Below are 6463 nucleotides of genomic sequence, written 5' to 3' on the forward strand. Positions count from 1 at the left end.
TAAGTAAATTTTTAAAAGAAAAAATTGAAATAGTGTCAATCAATACCAGTTCATCCCAATAGCATTTCCCGCCATATCATTTAGTTTGATGTATATATACAATCTTGTAATTTCCGTATAATATTGACAAGCATTTGAACGATCATTGCTGCATGATTTCCTTATGAACTGGATCAATGGTTCATTCTTCAAAGAAAAGGAAACCAATGTTCGCACAAATAAGGTAACTAAGCCATCAAGTATTAAGAGGGATTCATCATACCCAATGGTATTTTGAGCAAGGCTACATGGATATGAATTTCGACATGAAACTTAAAAGGGTAAAAATGAGACCGATTTACAACCTTTGCCGATAATTATGGATATTAAACAACATTTTTAGTCTAAATATTTGTACCGAGATGAAGAATAAGAATTTGCTCATTGTGACCTTGGGAAAAATACAATACCCGACTACCATCCATGGGATACAATACAAGGGCCCTACCACAAGTGTGCCACATTTGCGGATTTAGGCACTTGTTCTCTTCTAATTCTGAAATCAAAATTTATGATCTTGCTTTCCATCTATATTTTATAGCATCAAAACTCCCTAGATAATATGACATTTCCATTAGCCACAAATTAGAAAGTCTACACTAAATAAGATAATCATAGTATACAATCCTAGTGGGCTATCATAAATTTTAGACTAATGAAATATCATATGGTCAACAGTTCTAGATGAGGACCTCCCTTCGAGCCTATCTAAAAATGGCATTCTTATTTTATCTAAAATAGTCAAAAGAATAGTATATTGACATAACAATCCAAAAAGTTTCAACATTAGATGCTAGAGGAGCAATCTCACATTATCTAAAAGAGAATTTAAGCATATGAATTGAACAAGAGGAAATTTTGGAGCCATGACCATTGGTTAAATCTCATGTCATTGCAAACTTCAAACAGTTCACCATGATAGAAACTACAATAGCATTATGAGGGAGCAATTTCTAGTGTAGGGGAAGGATGGTGGCATGCAATACTGGAGGAAGAGGTTAGGACACAACGATATACCTAGGCATATGTCAGGCTGGGTCATGTCGGAAAAATACCGTTGCTGAAAAACCAGTCGACCCGACCTGACTACAGCTAAAATTTGGTTTTCCTTTAGCCTCAGCCCAGCCCGACCACACTGTCGATCTCAATTTCCAGGCCCGAGTCTGGCCCGATGGCACGATTAGGCCTGGCCCAGCCCAGGATTTTTGGGTCGGGTCGGGTCAGGTTGTCTACCGGGCTGCCCATGGCCACATATACATACCAACAACCATGTCGTTGCACCATCTAGGGTAGCTTGCATCTGTGCCATATCACCAATCCACTGAATCGATGCAGGTCTCTCTCTCTCTCTCTCTCTCTCTCTCTCTCTCTCTCCCTCCTCCCAGTTACCTAGGAACTCCACCGATAACCTTGCCATTATGCACATCGTTATCTCTGGCCAATACGAACTGAAAGACTACAGGAAGCCCTTTGCTTCTACTGTTCTACATACACTAGAACTTTATCGGAGTTCACCCAATATGAGTGAAAGAACGTTTAAACACCTAAATTTACCTAGGGGTAGATGGCCCATGATCTCGCAGAGGAACCACTATTGTGCGAGGCCAATGGTGCGCTACTCAGCGGTGTACAGGAGGCCACTGAAGCCTCAAGAATGACAACATGTGTGAGCTTCTCCTACAACATGTGTGTGGTGACCCCATCACTCTTGACGTGTAGGACATGACCTTGGTCATGAGAGGGACATCATCGTTGCCATCGATGAGATGTGCACAACGGGAAGATGGGTACGAGATGTTGGGGAATCAATGGTGGAAACCAGGGCGGGGTTGCGCGGGTGGATAACACCAAGCGTCCTCGGTTGCGAGGAGATAGAGCAACTCAAAGCACCCGACACCACTGGTGTCAGGTGTGGTGTCGATGCCGCCTCCGGCTGCGATCCGAGCGAGGACAAGGGCAAATGCAACCACAGGGTCAGAGAGATTGACACGACGTGGGCGGGGTGGCGGCTGGCGGGGTGTTACTAAGATGTGGGAAGTACTCGAGATGGTGGCATGCACGAGAGGCTCGAGTCGGAGGCACGACCAAGGAGGGGAGGACATGCTAGGGGTGGCTGTGTTCTGGGCTGCCTCATGGGACTGGGCTTGGCCCATGTGCTTGGCAATGCAGGAATGTGGAGGAGCAGACGTCATCATTCGACGAGGTACGAAACAAAGAGAAAGAACTTACCAACACCCCTTTAGAAAGAGAGATTAGTTAATGTGATTGAGCGACATGTGAAAAGATTAATTAATATGATTAAATGACGTATGGAAAGATTAATTAATGTAATGATTGATGTATGGTAAGATTAAGTAATTAAAATTTGGTGGTTAGAGATTGATTCTGATTGATTCTTGCCCATAAATACATTACTAAATAACTTGTGCACACATCAAAAGTTTTGATACATTCAAATTTTTACAAGTTATAAAAATCGGTATGAAAAATGGGAAGGTGGGATTTAGTTGAGAAAAAAATCGGGAAAATGTGCAACGGATAAAACCCCAACATAAATAGGATGATGGAAGGTAAGGCGAAAATAATCCACCTCTAACGGCCTACCAACCCCCTTTTAGAATTAGAGATTTGGTGACGTGTGGTAAGATTAATAAATATAAATTAGGTGAAGTATAAAAAGATTAAGTAATGTGATTGAGAGGCGTATGATAAGGTCGTGAGGGATGTCCCACTTCTCCTTGTGGTCTTTGCCCTACAGAGAGGAGGCATGGCAGCCACGCACATAAGCGAGGAGAGGAGAAGGATTGAAGGGAGCCAAATGCATGGAACTCCAGTGGTCACCGCCATCAATCACCTATGTATGTCTCTCTCTGAACTAGGGCGAGACTGAAGGGTTGAGGGGTAGCGAAGCGGGGCGGTTTGCACGGAAGGGAGCGTTGGTAGGTGGACACGGAGTAGAATCACCATCGCTCGTTCAATATCTGACGTTAACCATGATTAGTGAACAAGAGGCATCGGATTCTGCCTCTGGAATAGCAGCCAAGGACAGTGCGGCCCAGGAGTAGCCCACACGAGCGAAGCGATTCATCAGACGACCAGCGATGACCAAAAAAAGAGATCCAACGGCCAAAATTTCAAAAGCGTGACACGGTTGGGATTAGGTGCAGTTTTATTGTCCTTAATTAATTTAGATATAGTCTATAAAGATTGATAAGAGATTGATCCTGATTGATTTTTTCCTCTAAATACATGGTTAAATGACCAAAAGGGAAGTTCTGATACATTCAGATTATGGGTTTACTTAGTTACGATCGATTGGTATGGCAAGAAAAATCGGTAATAAAAACTAGATTGACGCGGGGTTCACGTTGAAAAAATTGGATGGGGGTACCAAGCGAGGAGACAACCTACCATCTAGGCAATTTGGAGTAGGGATATACTAATCCTTTGTTTAAAGGGGAATATATTAATATCATGATGATACCAATTACACCCGTCTCTGTACTAACAAGATGTATCAAAGACATCCAGGATACATACAACCCAGAAAAAAGGCCTCATCATAGTGATCAACTCCTCTCAGTAGCAGGACAGAAACCACCACCAAAGACAACAACCGGAAAACATAAAAAGTCTCCAAAAGCGACGCCTTCAAGAAGGAAACAATGCATAAGCGATGTTGTTGCCCGATCCAAGATCTTAGATTTTCACCCTAGAAAATGTTTGAGCTCTCAAAACAATACCTTTGGCGAAGCAATTGTCACCACAACCAATGAAGTTCCCACCTTAAGTTTTCACCATGAAAGTCACGACTCGGCACCCAAGAAGCACCACCAACAATGAAATCCTTCAATGTTGAGGCCCCTACTTGTAAGTATTCCTTCTGGAAGTTAGCAAACATGTGGCTCACTCCATCGCCTCGAAGACCCCCTCCACCTTATTGATCCTCTGATCTCAGCCACCATGACTTCTCCACCGTTGTCTATGCCATGAAAATCGAGATACGGACATATCCCATGGTGTCAACAAATAAGCAGAGTTTCGCGTCGCACCCTCATGGAGCCGCGTAGGCTGATATGGACGCGTATGTACGGATTCTATCTGATCCATATATCCTTGGACAAGATCTTCGGCTGTAGTTTTGGAACATGTCGATGCCAGATCAAGAAGAACCGATCATTCAGATTGTTGCCGAGATGCGACGAGAGCACTAGGACCGCCACCACACCGTTGCCTTCACCATGCCAACACCATCACCGCCATGGCGGAGGACACCGGCCCATGCTGCCCATAGCCCGTCAGGACGGATCCCGATCCACCATCATCCTCTCGCATGCACTATCCACCACCACAAAGTCCATCGTGCGCTGCCGATCCCGGACGACGCCATCGTGGGGATCTGCCCCCACACCACCGCGGCCCTCACCATTGTGGTGCCCCGGCCTAGCCGCACCGCCGTGCGGCACAACCCTGCACGAGAAGGTGAGCCCCTCCCCCTCCCCCTGTCGTCGCCTCGTCGCCGCGGCCGGTCAGGCTTTGCCCGACCGGGTACTTTGGCGACAGTGAGGAGGGAGGAAGGAAGAGGAGGAGGGTGGCGGCGGCGGCTGGGATGTACAAGCGAGTCCAACTCATCATTACATGCAATGCAACCTCGTATAGAGATGTCAACCATGGTTTTTTTTCACATTGCATTGTGATAGAGGCGAAGTTTTCCCTGTCTTTCAATGAGATCGTGGGTATCGTTTTGGTGGAGTAGACTTTGATGATCCGACTACAAACGTGTGAGGACGTCGCGCCTTAGCAATCGCTAAACCAACTCTGAGAGGTTATTGACCACGCCAGAGCACGATCAACCTGACCACAAAGGTCTGTTTCCTGCACGCAAATGAAGAACAAGCAAGAAACCAAGATTGCAATCAATATATTGCGAATATAAGAGGAAAGCTTTATTGAAGAAGTTGGGGTTCTGTGACGCCTTTGTCTGGTCGTAGGACACAAACGAAGACCGCGAAGTTGCAGCTATGGAGAACTTGTAATCTAAACAAAACCCAAGTCTAAATGGTGCCCTAAGGGCTGTATATATAAGGGAATAGAGAGGCAATTTCGTGACACTTGGAGGAGGGGTCCGAAAACAGCCCTAAACTCGGTTTCCCCACACATACGGACTCTAAAAATAGCATATATTATGGTATTTCGAAATTACATGGGCCTAGCCCAAAAATAAGGTGGTGCAACACCTATAATAGCCTATGGACAAAATTTATAAAGTGGCGTATTGAATATTTCGTCCAAAGCCTTCATGCTCTCCTTATGGTGGCTTTAGAATGCGAAAATCACGAGTGTAAGCTCCATTGTTCTCTCCCGCGCATGCACCTTCTTCTCCATGCTTGATTCCGCTCCAACGGATATCCTTCTTGTCCATGCTAGGTCCTTCATTCATGAGCACAACAAAAGTATCTAACTTAGGCAGCATCATATGCTCATGAACATTAGAAGCATTCCCAAGGAACGAAATTACGTGGTAATTCAATTGGCATGCACGAGCTCTAGTAACAATGGTGTTGATGTCCTCATCATCCTCCCCTTCTTGAACTGAAGTCGTCCTCGACGGAAGCTCACCTTCCTCACCCAAATATGGCTTCAAATCTGCAATGTTAAAAGTGGGACTAACCCCAAAATCTGCAGATAGCTCAAGTCTATATGCATTATCATTTATTTTGTCTAACACTTTGAAAGGACCATGAGCACATGGCATTAGCTTTGACTTACACAAATCAGGAAACCTATCCTTACGCAAATGCAACCAAACTAGATCTCCAGGTGCAAAAACAACATGTTTTCTACCCTTATCTCCAGCAAGTTTATAATTAGTATTCATGCGCTCAATGTTTTCCTTAGTTTACTCATGCATCTTTAACATCAAATCAACACGTTCTTTAGCATCAAAATTGAACTTCTCCGAAGATGGAAGAGGTAACAAATCAATAGGTGCACGAGGTAGGAAACCATACACAACTTCAAAAGGACACATCTTTGTAGTAGAATGCAGTGAATGATTATAAGCAAATTCAATATGAGGCAAGCATTCTTCCCGCAGTTTTAGATTGTTCTTCAAAACAGCCCTAAGCATAGTATACAAAGATCTATTGACTACTTCAGTTTGTCCATCAGTTTGGGAAGGACATGTAGTACTAAAAAGCAATTTGGTCCCCAACTTAGCCCATAAACATCGCCAAAAGTGGCTAAGAAATTTAGCATCATGATCTGAAACAATCGTATTTGGCACACCATGCAAGCGAATAATTTCACGAAAGAACAAATCAGCCACATTAGCGGCATCATCACTTTTATGACATGGTATAAAGTGTGCCATTTTTTAAAATCTGTCCACGACAACAAATATGCTATCCCTCCCCTTCTTTGT

This window comes from Hordeum vulgare, chromosome 5H (assembly GCF_904849725.1).
Source record: "Hordeum vulgare subsp. vulgare chromosome 5H, MorexV3_pseudomolecules_assembly, whole genome shotgun sequence".
NCBI classification, from domain to species: Eukaryota; Viridiplantae; Streptophyta; class Magnoliopsida; order Poales; family Poaceae; genus Hordeum; species Hordeum vulgare.